Source organism: Desmodus rotundus, chromosome X (genome assembly GCF_022682495.2).
Source record: "Desmodus rotundus isolate HL8 chromosome X, HLdesRot8A.1, whole genome shotgun sequence".
Lineage (NCBI taxonomy): Eukaryota > Metazoa > Chordata > Mammalia > Chiroptera > Phyllostomidae > Desmodus > Desmodus rotundus.
In genome coordinates, this window is record NC_071400.1 from 14,914,909 (window position 1) to 14,934,436 (window position 19,528).

The 19,528-nt window shown below is 42.3% G+C and overlaps 1 protein-coding gene and 1 pseudogene across 6 annotated transcripts in view; one reads left to right on the forward strand and one right to left on the reverse strand.

Annotated features, from left to right (window-relative positions):
- FGF13 (fibroblast growth factor 13) overlaps nt 1–19,528 on the forward strand; it is a 579,899-nt gene that overhangs the window by 112,224 nt on the left and 448,147 nt on the right. The gene's annotated exons all lie outside the window — the stretch shown is intronic.
- Nucleotides 121–1,685, reverse strand: LOC112299982 (choline/ethanolamine transporter FLVCR2 pseudogene; annotated as a pseudogene).

Genomic DNA, 19,528 nt, shown 5'->3' on the forward strand with positions numbered 1-19,528 from the left:
AGCAAGTTCCTTGCAAAAGCTGCCCTGCAAAGACCTTTGTGCTCGTAGGAAGAGCTATGCTGACTGAAAAGATGGTGGTGGTGGGTTCTCCTTGTTCTGAGTTGCAACCACCTTTTTCTCTCAGAGATGCTCCTTAGACACAGTGGTGGGTACTTTGCTGGTATTGCTCTCCTCCTCCTCCCAGAGTTTATTCTCAGGATTTTCTTTGTTTACTCTCTGCCTCCGGAGATCTGCCTTGATGAATGCAGTGAGGGCTGTCCCAAGGGTAAGGAAGACACATAGAAAGATGTTCCCATGCATGGTTCCGTAGTTGCTGATAATCTGACCCTGGGAGATGGTGAAGATGATCCCAAATACCTGGGCAGACACATTGAGGAGGCCAGATGACATGCCTTCTGATTCTGGGTATGTCAGCTCCACAGCAAACTCAAATCCCAGTGGGAGATAGCCAGTCATAAAGAAGCCCATTGTGCCAGCAGTGACAAACACTAACCACAGATGTCCCAGGTTCAAGGTCATTGTGTATACCACCATGCCCACCAGCGTCATGATATAGATAACCAGGACTGTCTCCTTGTAGGTTTTGGACCTATCTAGCCAGATGTCTGAGATCACAACCCCAAGCATTCCTGCAGTGATGATGGTCAGGCCGATTCTTCCAGCCTTCACTTCTTCCCCTGGATAGTGCAAGATAACCATGTGATTCAGCAGAGTGAACAAGGCATAAAAAGCCCCAGCAATCAGACCATAGGTGATGACAAGCAGTACGAAGTTGAGGTTTTTGGAGAGCTGGGCGATGGTTCTTAAGTACGAAGCATCAGGGGATGCCAAGGCATAGATCAGGGACTGGGCCCTGCTGGGGGGATATTTAGGCTTCTCCTTGAATATGATGATGACAAGGATAAAAAGAAGAGTGGCAAAACCTCCTATTAGGCAGAACATGAGGCGGATGTGGTAGGCAAGCTTGTCTTTGTCTTTGTCTTCGATATTGGGTACCAAAATAGGAGGGACAAAGAGCCCAATTGCAATTCCAAGCTGATTACCAAAGACAGCTATGGAGCAGGCCTTTGAAACCTCATTAGATCTAAACTAGACTGAAGCTATATGGGAGGGCATGCCCAGGATGAAGACCTAGGCCACACAACAGATGACCTGGCCCAGTATGTGACTGCGAAGAGATGTGGCTGCAGACTGCCCAACTGCACCCAGGCCCCCAGGCAGTTGAGAGCGGAGCCTGCAAGGGCAATGGTGTGCAGGCCGAATTTTTCCAGCAGCCAGGCCACTGGTAGTAGTAGAAAGATGTAGGTCAGCATGTAGCACATGGACAGCCAGTCGATGGCAAAGGGACTGACCTTGTAAAAGTTCATGAAGATGTTACTAATGGAGCCATACTGGATCCACTGGAAGGCATTACACATTGAGTGGCAGCTAAATAACAGGACCACCGCCCAACGGTGCTTGCTCACCTTGATCACTGTGAAGTCCTTGTGTCCTGAGCTACTAGGGTGCGCTGAGCTACTTGGGCTGGCCAAGTCACCCAGTGGGGCCAAGGTACTGGGGTGGGTCGAACTTCTGGGGTACACAGAGATGCTGGGGTGGGCAGACATGCTGGGGTCTGCCTGGAGCACAAACTCCTGCTCAGGGATGCCATCTCTCTCTGCTAGGTTGGGATCTTCATTCACCATAACCACGGCCTCTCCTGGAGCCCTGGACTGGTGCTGAGGATTGTGGCACTCTTAAGGGACCATAGCCTCGGCTGGTCCCCTGAAGCTGCTGATAGGGCACTTGTCTCAGTCTGTTGGTCAGTCTTAGAAGAAATTGAGACTCAAGCCTGCATAAAAGCCACAAGTTGGTCTTCCAGTGCTCACCTCCAAGACTGCCCCCTCTTTTCTGTGGGGCCCGCTGCCCCCGACTGCTGCCCCCAGGCCAGCTGCAGACCCCTCAGCCACATCCTAGCCGCTGGTGCCTTCACTTGTTCTAAGGCATTCTGGCCGCATTCAGCCCCTGGTGCAGGAAAGAATTCACTCTTCTGTAGCCTCTTCCCCTGACTCAGTCTGCTCCTGGCTGGCTTGGGGCCTCACCCCTTAGGGCCCACGTGACCATCCCTCCTCCATCCCACCAGGCTTCACTGGGCCTCCCTGGGCCTCCCTCATCCTCTTACCTCTCCCCTCCTCTCCCTCCTGCCTCTTACCCCGCCCCCTCCTAATGACATTGGGCCTGGTGGCCCAGTTCTTTCGCCACAGTTTGCTGGGTGCATTCCTTCCCAACACCTTGGGCACCATGGAAACCATCCGCTTAACCCCAACCCCCTGAACTGTCCCTCTAATTCATTTGCCCCTCCCAGAGGACTACGTGGAAAAAGTCCCATCTGCCCTTCCGAGGTAACCCTCCAAATAGAGTTTCTTTGCTCCAGTCCACATCTTCTGGCTATAAATATTTGTTTTAAACTCTCCTGAAGATTCACTGGAGATTCAGGCTTAGCCATGGCAGATGGCCTGAGAGGCCAGCTTTCATAACCGGATTCTTCTCTTTTCAGCAGTGAAAGATAAATATTTTACAATCGGCATATTTAATCGATGAACTAAGGCTTTCTGATTACTTTCCATCAGTGGAGCCTAGTTGATTTGTTGCCTTGGCTTTTTAAGATGTGTCTTGTATGTAACCAGTTACTTTTGTTTCAAGGAAAGTCATTTTAGAGGGACAAGTTACAATATTCTTCCCCACCCAACTGTAATTTTAGATGTGATAAAATAATATCTACAAGCATTACTATAAGGGGCCAGGTGTGGGTCATAATAGTGCCTAGAATATGCCTCTATTTATCATACTTTGTACTTGTCAGTTTACTTGTCCACACCCCACTCCTCCTCACTCTAATGTGTACTCCTTAAGGGTAGGTCTGCATCTTAATCACTTTTATATCCCCAGGGTCTGATACATATTAAAAGTAGAATAAACAATGAAAAATAACATGGCCTCTTCACAAAAGGATAATTTACAAGCTTCTGAAGATTTCTGGAAATATCTTGAGGCTTGAGTTCATCATCTGTTCAGCAGGTGCAGGAGTGATTTTACAGAGTGGCTGCTCAGGGACTCTAGCTTGCCTCCCCAAACATTTCTTCTTAGTCTTCTTGGTCTCCTCCTTGTTCTTCAGGGACATGCTTGCATCAGCAAATCCTGGCTCCTTCACACTTGGCAATGAAGAGTTTAAAATCTGTTTATAAAGAATATCAGAGTCCCATTTGAAGTCTATGTACTAGCTTTCACATGTTTTCATTTTATTTAGAGTCCTAACTAGATCTTAGAAGTTGCCATCTCTGTTACCATATTCTCTGAGTCTGAGCCCAATAAAATGAATAATTAAAATATTTAATTCAGCTGCCAGAAACAGTAATGAGGATAAACATCTTGGTGGCCCAAACGATTATCCTGTGCTCCCAGTCCATCTGTGAAAGCTGTTTCGCTATCCAACCCTAAATGTTTGTAAGTGCAAGGGACATAAGACCACATTCAGCAGGAAATGACAAACCTCTGGGACTCTAAAAGTGAAGCCCAACCTTTAGAAGTTCGTGGCATTGGAATTGGACAAATTTATGTTAAAGACATAGACAGAGGTAGCACTGGACCTTAACCACCACCTCTGTGGCTGACAAAATGGGTGGCCCTGGGTAAGTCACCAAACTTCTCTGTGACTCTGTGGAGTCATCTGACAAGTGAGGGCACTCAATATTGAGTGCCTATGTGGAGTTACCAGGCAGCTTAAGGTCACCTCTGTGTATGGAATGTGCTCTGTAAGCTGGAAGGTGCTGACATGCTTGCAGGAGAGGTTCCTCTTAGGGTGGCTGCTTGGTTACAGATCTTGCAACAGAGGTCAAAGTTTGCTTTAGCTCCAGATTACAGACATTTAAGATTAGTATTCCCATGCAGTATTACTCAAATTACTTCTGAAATCCTGTTATTGCTCAGAGAAGTCAACAGTGCCAAGCATGCATACCAAGCATGCGGTACTTTTTACACAGTAGAAAAGATCTTGAAGAATTGAATGGAAAAAAAAAAAAAAAAATCACATGGTTATATAACAACTCAAATTTACTTAGGGAAGTTTTCTTTTTGTGAGAAACCTTTGATGACTTATTTGGTAAAGTAAAAAGCCCTTTTGTAATGGACATAATCACCTTCTATTTCTTCTATAAGTTTATATTCTTATGTCATCTTTTCTTCAGCCTGCAATGTATCCTAAAGTCTTGTAATGTAAAATAATGTGCTCTATCATAGTCTAAAAAGATGATAATGTAATTTAAGTTTTTAGAAAGTAAAAAGCAAATACTTATACATGGTGATAGTAATTGTACCTGTTTATTGAATGCTTGCTATGTGCCCCCACAATGTGCTAACTGGTTTATATGCTCTGTCTTATTGGAGCCTCTTTATTTGACAGATGTCATGCGGCTAGACTACAGTAGTTTATATTGTATAGATTTTGGAACCTGAGTCATGGGACTGGGAGAGAACATAAAGGGTCTCAGGTTAAGAGGAGGAACTTGTAGTCCAGAAATGGAAAGCAATTTCCCTTGAGCCACTCAGTAAGTTATGGGAAAGACTGGGATTAGAAAGGATGCTTCCAGGCTTCCAGCCCAGTGTCTGTTCTCCACACTGCCCTGCATGCAACACCTCATGATCGATGGATGCCTGATCATGATGGTCGCAGGTTAAGGAATGAATAAATTATCAATAGGTTTTATATTTTAAAGTGCCCAGCAGCCGTGAGTGCAGTACCTTTTGTACCTGAGACCTGTTTAAGTCTGGTGAGAGCTGGCTAGATAAGAAGTCCTAACTGAAAAATAATGCTAATATTAATAATGGCCTTGGTAAATATATAAAGAAGAGTAGAATTTAAAGTGGAAAAATGTTGAAGGACCTAGAAAATCACACAAGACACAGTATTGGGCCCAATATAATTGGAACCACAGTTTGGCAAACTTTATCTATAAAGGGCCAGATAGTAAATATGTGAGGCTTTGAAGTTCATATGGTCTCTGTTCCAATTACTGACCTTTGCCATTGTAGTATGAAAAAAGCCACAGACTGTGCAGAAACACATGGTCAGGTCTGTGTTCCAGTAAAACTTTATTTACAAAACAGGTGGCAGGCTAGATTTGGTTTATGAACCATAGTTTGCTGACCTCTGACTTACACAATCCTGGTCCTATATCAAGGAATGTGAGTTGGTATGTTTCTGACTGTATTGGGGTATGTATTCTCCTTTTGCCAGGCAGGCAGGAAATGGCTAAGGCCAAGTTAGGTAGAGCAGTCCAGTGTTGCCCAAGGTCCCTGGTTACCCACGAGTGTGCCAAAGGCCACATTTCTCAGAGGGTATTCCTTACTGATAGAGTGGCTATTGAGTTTCACTGTTCTTTTTGGAAACACAGCTTAAGAGGTATTTTGAGCAGTGAAGTCATATCAGCCAATGTCTCCTAGTGGTAATAATGTAAGGAGATCATGGGGTGATGAACACACAATACAGTGCACAGATGATGGGCTGTGGAATTGTCCACCTGAATCCTGTGTAGTTTTGTTAACCAGTGTCACCTCAATACATTTTAAAATTTTTAAGTAAAAGAATAATCAGTTAAAAAACTGAGAAGCTCTAGCCTTAGACTCACCAAATACCAAGCCCTACAAACTGCTTTTCTGAACTTAATTCTCTGCCCCATCATCGTTCTCCTTATTCAGTCAAAAGTATTTCTGAATAATGATAATGATGGTTATGCTGGTTAATAATTATTGAGGACCTTCTATGTGTTAGGCAATTCACGTGACATTCATCCATTTTCGTCATTCACTCCTACCAACAACTCTATGAGTCAGATACTACCATTTACTCCATTTCGTACAATTTTGACAATTGGCCTCAAAGAGGTTCATGACTTGATCAAGGTTAAAGAGCAATTAAGTGGCTGAAGCAGATCTAAAGCCCAGGCTGGGTGATGATAAAGTCTATGGTTTTGACCACTCTACCACACTTACATCTCTGCCCCAGGTTCTTGAGGGCACAGTTAGGCTGCCTCTCAAAGTAGTCATAATCTCTATCTTCCTCTGAATCTGGGTCTGAGAATGTTTTCTCACTTCTTGCTCTCCCCCGTCACTCTTGTCTGTCCTTGATTCCCAGTCTCAGGCCTGTAACACTTCACAGCTGGACTGCCACATTGGCTCCTGACTGGCCTTTATTTAAAATAGCTCTATTGACTAGAGAGGAGAGGGGAGAGGAATAATGTGGAAAAGAAGGGGAAGGGTCTAGTCAAGGAACACATATAAAGGACCCATGGTAATGGACAACAGGTTAGGAACTGACTGTGGGAGCAGGGGGTGGGGGTGGGGGGCAGAGGAGAGCAATGAGGGAAAAATAGAGACAACTGTAATTGAACAATAAAAAAATAAAATAGTTCTATTGAGATACAATTCACACGCCATACCAGTTACCTGTATAGTCTATTTAAGAACATTTTTGTCACTTCAAAAAGAAGCCCCAAACCCCTCAGCTACCACACCATTATCCCCTGTGCCTCCTCCCTCCAGCCCTAACCAACCATGAATCTACTTTCTGTCTCTTTGGATTTCCTTATTCTGGACATTTCATATAAATGGAACCGCAGAGTCAGTGGATGTCTGTGACTGGCTTCTTTTGCTTAGCATAATGTTTTCAGGATTCATTATGCTTTCAGGGCTCATCAATGTTGTAGTAGCTCATTCTTTTTTGTGGATGAATACTATTCTATTGTATGGATAGACCATATATGTTTATCCTTCTACCTATTGATAGACATTTGGGTTGTTTCCCCTTTTGTATATTCTGAATTATTTGGCCCCTTAAATGTATTTTGCATGGCATTCTCAGATTATTTTTCTTAAAGTGCAGCTCTCACCATGTCACCCCTATGATTGAAAGTCATCTCTGATTTCCTATTGCCTCTAAGGACATTGTTAGAACTCCTGAGTTTGGGTGTTCTTGTTGGAAAGTGGCTGGCATGGAGTGCACAATTAGGCTGCGTAGGAATGGTGAGGGAACTGGGCCTTACTAAGTATAGAGCCTTTTCACGTTGCTGGACCCTTCCCACATTAATCGACTCTTTCCACATCAGTGGGTTCTTCCTACATTGCTGCTGCTTCCTGTGAGCTCTCCCTTCCTTTTTATCTTCCAGGGTTCTCCCATCTGTACTGCTGCACATTGGGAAGAAAGTGCTGCTGTATGTGTCTCATTTCCTTTGCTGATCTGTGGAACCCTTGCAGTCAGGGATCAAGTATGACTCATATTGATGGTCACAAGTGTAATAATAATACCTGTCATTTGTTGGAGGCGTTGCTATGTGCCAGGCCCTCGGCTAGATCCTATCATTCCTTAACTAACAAGGCATCAGGGTAGGCACTTTTATTTTAATTTCACAGATGAGGAAACAGACTCTGAGGGTCTGAGTAACTTGTATTGAATATTTGGTGACTCAGTAGGTTAATGATGATAGAGCTCAGGTTCATCTGACTCCAAGTTTGTACTTCTACAATGTAGTGCTGACAAGGACTTCTTTTTCACTTTGTACCTCTCCTCTTCTTCCTTGTCCTCTTCTATCATCAGGTATCATCATTCCCAATTTGAAGATGAGGAAATTAAGGTGCAGACAAGTTAGATGTCTTCTCCAGGGTCATGTTCTTAGTAAATGATGGTGCAGGGACTTTAAAATTAGAACTTCTGTCCATAAGCATATTTTAATTTTCCCCAACTGTACTATGGCATTAGTATGTGCTAGGGCCTCAGCAAGCTCTTTGATGATGATAATTGTCATGTTATAAAACAGTAGGAAGGAGAAGATGCACATACACAACAAGAGGGACTATAAGATACTCTATAGTGATAAGGATTATAAATGCTGTGAAAATTTGAGAAGAGTAATGACTGCTTCATAAATGAGGGAATCTTGATGCTAGTCCTTGAAGGAGGGGTGAGTTTAGTGATGCAGAGGGGAGAGAGGGAAAGAGAGGCAAAAAGGAGATAGAAAAAGAGATTAAAATCTTCCCATGGGGCCATTCTCCCAGTCCAATCTTCCACATTGACCCAAACTCTCTAATAGTCTGGGCACTGGTGTAACTACCATTCAGACAACTGTTAAGAAAGAAACAAATAGTTGCATAATATGGACATGAGCATGTGGTTTTGTAATATGCTTATATTTCTCAAAGGGATAGTCAAAGACATTAGACATTTGGATAATGTCTATCAGAATTACTTGAATTTCTATTTTAAATAAACTTGTTTTGGTGAACATATCAATAGCATTTCAATGACTTTAATTTATGGGAGAGTTCACAAAAGTAACCATCTATGCATCAAAGCATGAATCATGCACAGATGTAGTTACAGTATGCTGTGTCTGTGACAGGTCAGCCCTTCTGACTGGGGCATTAGCTCTAAACGAAGGCCATAGCCTACGTAGGTTCTCCTCTTTCCTCTTTGGCTCTGTGTTGTGAAATATGGAAGCAGAGGGCACAAGCCTAAGCTCTTGACTCAGTCAAAGTTCAAAATAGCTCAGTTTCTTCAGAAAGCACAGCCCTATATAATGCCTTGGCTGCATTCTCCCAGTGAGTCCCCCCAGGGGACTACAAGGGCTGAAGACAGCTCATGTTAGGTGCCTGGGAGTCTGGGCTGCCTTGGAAACCTACAGATGCTCTGGGCTCTGCTTTGCATTTCTCTCAAAAGCCCCTGTCAAAAGCCCTTCTCGGTCCTCAGTACAATCCACTTATAAAGCCTACTTGAAATTCTTAAGGTTTAGCCTTGTCTATAGAGTTAACTTGTATTTCCAGAGTGTTGTTTGCTCCTCATCTTCTGAAATTGTTGTGTACTACAGTGTCACAGGGTTGTTTCAGAAGGCACATCTGGTGGTCTGCTGAGATGTTAAACCGATTTTTAAAAATCTGCATTTAATTTCATTTACTACAGTTTTTTAAAAAGATTTTATGTTAGAGAGGGGAAGGGAGAGATAAACAGGGAGAGAAATATCAATGTGTGGTTGCCTGTTGCATGCCCCCTACTGGGGACCTGGCCCACAACCCAGGCATGTGCCCTGACTGGGAGTCCAACCAGCCACCCTTTAGTTCACAAGCCAGTACTCAATCCACTGAGCCTCACCAGCCAGAGCTCATTTACTACAGTTTTAAAGGGAGTATATTGGGGCCTGAATGCATTTCTTTTTCATTGTAAAAGCATTTCATATTTTTTTTGAAGATCTTGAATTTCCTCACATTCTATTTTTATTCCTCAAGTACTCCTCATATAACAGCTCTTTTAGTCCTCTTGAAAGGCAAAGTAATACTCCATCTCCATTGAATATTCCTTTTCAAAAACTGTAAACTCATTTCTCATTTTAAAATATGATACCATGTTAGATTAAAAACCACAAATAATAGAATGTTTTCAAAACAAATGCTGTAGTTGGAACACCAGTAAAATAAATCTCACCCATGTTTAGGTATTTGCAGCAGACTATTCACTAGCTTTTGGCTTCAAAGATGATTAAAATGTACATTTATTGATTTCAAACAAAACCACAATATTAATAATCTCTGGCGGCATAGTGGACTATTGACTTCTTGCCCAAATGGCTTTGAGGACGATATGGCCTTTGGTCCTAATGCCAGCTTCTCAGCAGAGTTTAGAGTTGTGTCTCTCAGTCCAGTGCATTTATGGTTAGGTAGCAAATTTTCTTCATTCTTTTTTTCATATATTTATTGATTATGCTATTACAGTTGTCCCATTTCCGCCCCTTCACTCAACTCCATCCTGCCCACCCCCTCCCTCCAACATTCCCCCCCTATAGTTCATGTCCATGGGTCATACTTATAAGTTCTTTGGCTTCTACATTTCCTACACTATTCTTACCCTCCCCCTGTCTATTTTCCACCTATCATCTATGCTACTTATTCTCTGTACCTTTTCCCCCCTCTGCCCCTCCACTCCCCTGTTGATAACCCTCCATGTGATTTCCATTTCTGTGAATCTGTTCCTGTTCTAGTTGTTTGCTTAGTTTACTTTTGTTTTGGTTTTAGGTGTGGTTGTTAGTAACTGTGAGTTTGCTGTCATTTTTACTGTTCCTATTTTTTATCTTCTTTTTCTTAGATAAATCCCTTTAACATTTCATACAATAAGGGCTTGATGATGATGAACTCCTTTAACTTGACCTTATCTGAGAAGCACTTTATCTGCCCTTCCATTCTAAATGATAGCTTTGCTGGATACAGTAATCTTGGATGTAGGCCCTTGCCTTTCCTGACTTGGAATACTTCTTGCCAGCTCCTTCTTGCCTGTAAGTTCTCTTTGGAGAAATCAGCTGACAGTCTTATGGGAACCCCTTTGTAGGTAACTGTGTCCTTTTCTCTTGCTGCTTCTAAGATTCTCTCCTTCTGTTTCCTCTTGGGTAATGTAATTAGGATGTGCCTTGGTGTGTTCCTCCTTGGGTGCAGCTTCTTTGGGACTCTCTGAGCTTCCTGGAAGTCTATTTCCTTTGCCAGACTGGGGAAGTTCTCCTTCATTATTTGTTCAAATAAGTTTTCAATTTTTTGTTCCTCCTCTTCTCCTTCTGGCACCCCTATAATTCAGATGTTGGAATGTTTCAAGATGTCCTGGAGGTTCCTAAGCTTCTCCTCATTTTTCCGAATTCTTGTTTCTTCATTCTTTTCTGGGTGGATGTTTCTTTCTTCCTTCTGGTCCACACCATTGATTTGAGTCCCAGTTTCCTTCGCATCACTATTGGTTCCCTGTACATTTTCCGTTGTTTCTCTTAGCATAGGCTTCATTTTTTCATCTAGTTTTCAAACAAATTCAACCAATTTTGCGAGCGTCTTAATAACCAGTGTTTTGAACTGTGCAACTGATAGGTTGGCTATCTCTTCCTTGCTTAGTTGTATTTTTTCTGGAGCTTTGAAGTGTTCTGTCATTTGGGCCATTTTTTTTTTTTGTCTTGGTGCGTCTGTTACTTAAAGTTACTAAGGGGTGGAGCCTTAGGTGTTCCCTGGGGCGGGGTAACGCTGGTTGCTGTGCTGTGACTGTACGTGGGGGAGGGTCTGAGCGGGAGAAATGGTGCCTGCTCCACTCTCCACCATATGTCAGTCACTCCCTCCGCTGCCCACAATCAAATTGGGCCCCTCTGGTGCTGGTTCCCTAGTAGGTGGGCTTGCACACACCCTAGGCCCCTGTGGGTCTCTCCAACGACCTCTCCTGTGAGGCTGGGAGTCTCTCCTGCTGCTGTCCCAACCCCCACGGGTGTTTTCAATCAGAGGTCTGAGGCTTTATTTCCCCAGCTGGAGCCCTGGGTTACACAGTCTGCTTTGCTCCCCACTGTCCATCCCCATTTATCTGTGCGTGAGTGTGGGGCTGCGGATACTACCTGACACTCTGCCTGCCCCGGTCTCTGCCACTCTGAGTCCGGCCCTCTCGGTTTATCTGTGCGCGAATGTGGGGCCGCAGGGTCTGCTAGTGGTCAGACTGCCTGCCCTGTTCGTCCCACACTCCGCCAGTCTCAGTCCTGCCACGGCCACGCGAGTCCTCTCCACCCTGGCTACCCCTCTCCACCCCTCCTACCGGTCTGGATGTATGTTTCTTTTTTATCTACTTGGTGTCGGACTTCCTTGCTGTTCGATTTTCTGTCAGTTCTGGTTGTGCTAGGAGGCGCAGTGTGTTTATCTACGCCGCCATCTTGGTTCTCTTAAATTTTCTTCATTCGTGATGGGCTTGTTCAGTTTGAAGGTGAATGAGTCGTGTTTGTGGATTGAACAAACTCAGAACATCTCAACCTTACAAAAGACTGCTCCTCTACCAAAATTGGCACCAAGTTACTTGAAAGCCACTTAAAAACTGATGTGACATTAGCATGAGCAGAGCTTAGAAATATACCTACAAGAGAGCTTAAGAGGAAAATTACATATCGATTGGACAAAATAATTTCAATCTCCGAAATCCGAATTATTTTAGTTCTCTGTTATCATGACAGGACTAAAGGAGATGGATGTCAGCCAGTTCTTGCCATTAAATCAGAAAGGCATGGAGTCTGAAAGAAAGGGCCAGACTTGGGGAAGAACCCTCTTAGCTTGTTAAGAAGAGCAATCCTGAAGAAGTCCTCTTAAGTAAGGATGATAAGTGGAAAATAATGGTTCAGATGCCACCCATACTAATATAACATACATTACATATCATTGATTATGGTATTTGATATCACTAAATATCACATGTAAAAATAGATTCCTCCTCTTGCTCAATCTTTTCTATATGTCTTGTGAAGATGCTAAGCCATAGCAACTACTTTTCTTGGCTTGTGGTATTGTGGGAAAAGAGCACAGGATGGATGGTGGTATATCCATTTCTTCCACTTGGGCCCAGGAACGTGGCTTACATATAAAGTTAGCGATTCCCATTTCCTTTTCAGCATATGAGAGATCCTTACATCGAGGCTCAATGTCTGAGCTTTTACTTTGCAAGAAAGTGGGAATTATTAGGAAGCTTTTGACCTTTTCTGGCTAGTGGATAAACCCTATTGTTTACAGGTATTCATGATTTTCAAAAGGAAAAAAAATACCCTCCCTCTTACTTATATCATGGCTCCCTCAGAGGGACCTCAGCTGGGCCCTAGAAGTGCCAAGTTTCTGCACAGTAGTCTGACTTCCCGGAGTTAGCTACCTTTTGGAGTTTAGTCTTCTGATAAAAATCCCTGGTGTCATTTACGGTCAGTGCTGCTCAGAGCCTCCCACTCTTCTTATTGGCCTGTTATCCTCCCTTCTCCCCTCTGTCCCTGTCTATTCCCCTTCCTCTTTCCCTCTTTTCTTCTGTTGCTTCCTCTCCCTTCTTTCATTTCTCCATTCCTCTCACTTGTAGGTACTAGCATATCCCTGGCTGAGGTACTTGTTTGGTAGCTTCTCCTCACCTCCATAATCCCCTGTATATGTGTCCTTAGTACATGGTCTATTGATTGTGGTAAAGCTGGCTTTCAAGCTGGGGCCATCTGCTCTCCAAATCCTGCTCATACCCTGTCTCAAACAAGTTGTTTTGCCTTCCTGGTGGTTGCTGGATGTGAGTGTGTGTGTGTGTGTGTGATTGCTTTACTCAGTAAGTGGCCGGATGGCCCACATGGCCATTGCATTGTTCTGGGGGTATGGGTGGGCCCTCCTTACACTAAAGTCTATCTCTCAGTTGCTGCCAGTATTTCTGGTTATGGTTCCAGGCTTTTTGGACTTAACTGATCAAGGAAAAAGTTGTCATTGTTATGACTAGGGAACTTCTAATGTAGCAGTTTTCACACATTTTTGGTTTACTTGTTTTGCTTTGTATTCTTTTACCAGTCATTCTTATAAATCCTCTGTGAAATATTATTCCAAGTCCAATATTTCCAACAGGCCAAATTGGAGCTGCTTTGCTTGAAATTTTGGGAAATTCAGAGCTTGCCTTCTTCTTCCCCTAGGGGTCCACCAAGGGATTCCATGGAGAGTACTATGTTTCTTCATAGCAGGGTTTGTTATACCCCTGGGCTTGTCCCCTCTTTTAGTTTATAGGTGAGATCCAGATTGCAGGGGAGCAGACATGGTACAGAAAGGCTCAAGGGCAGATAATTGAAGTATTGTGCAACTAGGAGCCCAGTCACTGGTCTTGAATGAATCAAAGGGGAAACCTTCAAGTCTACATTTGTATTAGTATTCTGACAGCTGTCTGGACATTCTTGGGGCTTAGGACATAGTAGAATCATTGCTCTTCTTTTAAAAAACATTTATTTATTTATTTATTTATTTATTTATTTATTTATTTATTTATTTTTATATACAAAGAACTCATACGACTCCACTCTAAGAAGGCAAGCAACCCAATTTAAAAATGGGCAAAGGACTTGAACAGACACTTCTCCAAGGAGGACATACAGAGGGTCCAGACACATATGAAAAGATGCTTAGCATCACTAGCCATCAGGGAGATGCAAGTTAAAACCACAATGAGATACCACTTCACACTGGTGAGAATGGCCATCATAAATAAAGCAACAAAGAACAAGTGTTGGAGAGGTTGTGGAGAAAAGGGAACCCTAGTACACCATTGGTGGGAATGCAGACTGGTGCAGCCACTGTGGAAAACGGTATGGAAGTTCCTCAGAAAACTAAAAATGGAACTGCCTTTTGACCCGGCAATTCCACTGCTAGGATTATATCCTAAGAACCCTGAAACACCAATCCAAAAGAACCAATGCACCCCAATGTTCATAGTAGCACAATTTACAATAGCCAAGTGCTGGAAGCAACCCAAGTTCCCATCCGTAAGTGAATGGATCAAAAAACTATGGTACATTTACACAATGGAATTCTATGCAGCAGAAAGAAAGAAGGAGGTCCTACCATTTGCAACATGGATGGAACTGGAGAGCATTATGCTAAGTGAAATAAGCCAGGCAATGAAAGACAAATACCGTATGATCTCACCATTAACAGGAACCTAATCAACAAAATGAACAAGCAAGCAAGGTATAGCCAAAGACATTGAAAGTAAGAACAGGCTGACAGTGATCAGAGGGGATAGGGGAGGAGATAATGGGGGGAAAGGGTGAAGGGTTTACAAGAACAATTATAAAGGACATATGGACAATAACAAGGGGGGTGGAAATGGGGGATGGAAGCGAGGAGGGCTAGGGTGGTGGGGAGGGGTGGGAGGGAAAGGCAGAAAATTGTACTTGAACAATAAAAAAGTCATTTATTTATTTTTAGAAATGAGAAGGGAGGGAGAAAGAGAGGGAGGGAAACATCAATGTGTGGTTGCCTCTAGCATGCACCCTCCTGGGGACCTGGCCCACAACCTAGGCATGTGCCCTGACTGGGAATTGAACCAGCTGCCCCTTGCTTCGCAGGCTGACATTAAATCTACTGAGCCACACCAGCCAAGGCTTATTGTTCTTTTTGAGATAGATAGAAAAAATCCTCTCTATCACTATTCCCTTCATGAGAAAACCCAGGCAGAATCAGCCATAGACAGCAATTTGACGAGTACTAATGCCTTTGATGGAGATTAGTTAAGAGATTGAGATTTGTTCTTATGTTATATTGAGGTTATTTTCAACTTTTATTCCAAGAAGAGAGGCTGCGTCAGTCATACCCAGCAAATACTAATTTACTTGATTCACTTGGCTATGCTATTTGAAGGCTAGGGCTAGGATGGATTGTGCTCATAGGCACAGGGTTTTCAGAGGAAGCAAGGCAGGGAGCTGAGGTGAGAGAACTGCAGTGGGGCTGGGAGCACAAAGAAAGCATCTCCACTGTCCACTGTTAGGAGGGGCAGTCGAGCTGCCAGGAAAGGGGCTCTGGGGCAAAGGGTGCTCATAGAGGGGAGGCCTCATTGACAGAGAGGTGAGGGGTGGTTCTAGGCTCTTTTTAGACTCCTTTTAGTCTTGCTTCCCCCTCTGAGCTCTGGAGTTGAATAGTGGGCTTCCTCTAAGAACCATCAGATGGCTGTCCTCACCACCACTGCCATGTTTGAAGCTCTTCTCTTTCCAGCCTGGACTATTAGGGGAGCACAGCAATGATCTTTCTGCCTCCATACTTTCTGGTTGTTTTTAAAATTTTTTAATTTTATTTGTTTTCATTTTTTATTGAATTTATGGGGTGACACAGACAACAGTATGGTGATAGCCAGTGGGAAAGGGGGGAAGTGGTTGTTTGTTTTGTAGTGTTTACAGTGAAATGTATATACAGAAGAGTGCATATAACGTATGTATGGAATTAATTATAATGAAAAAAATAAAATGAACCCCCAGGGGCCCTCATATAGCCTGGGAAATAGAATAATACTACCTGTACTTTATAATCTTGAATCTGACAACCTTGCTAAATTCTTTTAATAGAATTCTAATAATTTATAAGATTCTTTTATTATATGTAGTTAATCATATCATCTGTAAAAAATGGCAGTTTTATTTCTTCCTTTCTGGTCCTTGTGATGACTTTTCCATTGTTTCACCTTACTGTGCTGGTTGAGACCTGTGAGTGCATTGTTGAATCAAAGTGGTAAAAGTGACCATTTTTCTTTTGTTCCTGATTTTAAATGGAACACTTACACTATTTCACTTGTGACTTATGATGCTTCCAAATTATTGTGTATGGACAGATTTTATCAGGTTAGAGAAATAACCAGCTATAATTAGCTAATAAATTTTATTGTGAATGGATGTCGATTTTTATCAAATGTATTTTCTGTATCTCTTGAGATGATCGTATAGCACGCTTTTTAATTTCATTCTCCTTTACTACTCTAAAGTAATGCAGTATTTTACACTCAGATAATTTTTAATGCTAAGGCAAACTTAATTCTTGGACTTAACCAACTTGGTCACAATTTATTTTCCCTTTTATACTTTGCTAAATTTCAGTTGCTAATATTTTGTTTAGCATTTTTACATTTATGTTCACAAGTCAGACTAGTATATATACTTTTTTTCTATTATTCCTGTCTATTTTTGGTACCAAGGTGAGAGTTTCATAATAAAACAAGTTGGGAAATATTCCTTTCTTCCTTTCTCTCAAAGTATTTGTATAATATTGGAATTGTCTGTTTTTTTAATGTTTAGTAGAACTAGCTGGTAAAACCTCTTCCCCTTGGGTCTGGCATTTTTTTAATGGACTGCTTTAAAAAATAATGATTATGCTCTGGCTGGCATGGCTCAGTGGATTAAGCACTGGCCTGTGAATCAAAGGGTCACTGGTTCAGCTCCCAGTCAGCGCACATGCCTGGGTTGTGGGCCAGGTCCCCAGTAAGGGGCATGGTGAGAGGGCAGCCACACACTGAGGTTTCTCTCCCTCTCTTTCTCCCTCCCTTCCCCACTCTAAATAAATAAATAAATAAATTAATTAATTAAAAAAATAAAAAAATAATGGTTATATAGAACCATTATTGAGTCCATTTAAAATTTTGAACTGTTTCTATCTTCTTAAGGTAGGCCTGTATTGCTATGAACTTCCCTCTCAGGACTGCCTTTGCTGTGTCCCATAGGTTTTGGGTTGTTGTGAGTTCATTTTCATTTGTTTCCAGAAACTTTTTGATTTCTTCCCTAATCTCGTTCTTGACCCATTCATTGTTTAATAGCATGCTATTCAGTCTCCATGATTTTGAGTGTTTGGGGTTTTTTCCTTTGGGGTTGGTTTCTAGTTTCAGTCCCTTGTGGTCAGAGAAAATGCTTGATATGATTTCAATTTTCTTGAATTTGTTGAGGCTTGCTTTGTGTCCTATCATGCGGTCTGTCTTTGAGAAAGTTCCATGGACACTTGAAAAGAATGTGTATTTTGCTTCTTTGGGATGAAAAGCCCTATATATATCAGTTAAGTCCATTTCCTCTAGGGTATTGTGAAGTGACACAATATCCTTCTTGATATTTTGTCTGGAAGACCTGTCCATTTTTGATAGTGGGGTGTTGAAGTCCCCTACTATAATTGTGTTGCTGTCAATATCTTTCTTGAAGTCCTCCAAGATTTTCTTTATGTATTTGGGTGCTCCTATGTTGGGTGCATATATATTTACAATGTTTATGTCTTCTTGGTGGATTCTTCCCTTGAGTATTATGAAGTGACCTTCTGGGTCTCTCTTTATGGCCCTTCTTTGGAAGTCTATTTTGTCTGATATGAGTATTGCTACCCCTGCTTTTTTTTCCTGTCTGTTTGCTTGGAAAATTTGTTTCCAGCCCTTCACTTTCAGTCTGTGTAAGTGTTTTGTCCTGAGATGGGTCTCTTGTAGGCAGCACATGTGTGGGTCATGTTTTCTTATTCATTCAGCTATTCTATGTCTTTTGATTGCAGCATTTAATCCATTTACGTTTAAGGTTATTATCGATAGGAAGGTATTCATTGCCTTTATTCCTACCTGTGTTCCTCTGTCTTTCTCTTGAGTCCATTTAAAATTTTATACTTTTCTAGTAACTTAGATATTTCACCAAAATTTCCAAATTTATGAGTGTAAAATTGTTCATATCATTATTTGACTTTTAAATTCTTTGCTGCATCTACAGTCATGCCTCTTTTAATTCTTAATACCATTTATTTGTGCCTCTGCTTCCAGTACTACTTCCTTTTATTTCAAAGTCCACATAATCACCAAGACAATGTTATTAAAACATGGTACTACTCATATAGTTATCTTTCACACTTATAAATTGTAGGAGGACTTTCAAGTAGGAGGACTTTCAAGTAGGAGGAGGTTTTTTATGATCTAGTCCCAGCCTAGCTTTACATTTTTAACTGTTTTTTTTTTTGAAGTCATAACTTTGATTTCCATCCACACTGGGCCCTGCTGTGTTTCTCCTGGTGTATTTTAACATCCCTTGTACAGAACCATCATTTATGCCCTTTCCACCCTGTTCTACATCTTCATCCTTTGAAATACTTCTTGTTTCTCAAGGCTCATCTCAAATTATGTTCCATGAAGCTTCCTCTATTTTCCTCCAAACAAAGAGATACCTCGTTCTCCTGTGTTTCCATCACATAGTCCCCCAAACTTCTCCATAGCAAGTATGACCTTCTGTTTTATATGATGAGTTGCTTACATGCCTGCAAAGTTCCGTAGGTTGTGACTCTCTTGAAAGCAAGACCCTGCCTTATTCTTGCCTGTATTTTAAGCACCTAGCAGAGGATTACTCAGAATCTGTGAAATTCAATTGAACTGAATTAAACTGAGTGGAACTGAACAGGCAAAGTGTAAAATTGAAAAAGTGAATTGTAGGTCACATGGCGCAATCTGGGGTAATGGGGAGATGTCTTTACCTCTAAGAAGTCTTCTTTCATCACCTGATTGAAGCCTTAAAGAGGAAGGAGACAGCTATTTCAAGGAAGCTGGGACATAGCTCAGAGGACCAAGCAGAGACCATGAGTGTTTGGGGTCTATGTATATTTGGGGACAATTTTGGTTTACTGTTTCCAGGCAGTTCTTTCACCACACTAATGCACAGAACCACTTCAGGGCTGCCACATCCATAGTCTTACAGGTCATCTGGTCCAAACCCCACCATTGTGTACATGAGGAACTGGAGGCCAGAGAGGAGGCAATATCTCAGAGTCACATAGAGTGGGAATCAAGCCTGCACTGAGATCCAGGGCATTTGAAGGGATGGCCCAGATTGCGAACTTGGCCCTCAGTGCAGACTACCCTTTCTTATCAGTTATTTTTGCAAGGTGACATGCTCTTTATTTTCATTTGGGCTTTTAGTGCCTTGAACACAGAGAACACATTTTGTAATTGGTTTTGGACTCCCCACCATGACTCCCACGTAGTTGGTCCCCAGTGGGGGGTTGGTGACTTGATTGAGTTAGACTTCTCCTTTTCTGACCCTTATTCAACAGGACTCCTAATCTCTGCATATGGCATTGCCCTTGGCAAGGTGTAGACCTCCACCAGATGCAACTCCTTTCACCTGGATATGGCTCCTCAGTGCACTGAAACTCAGCATTTCCACCTCCACTCCTCTGTTAACTTCAGTTC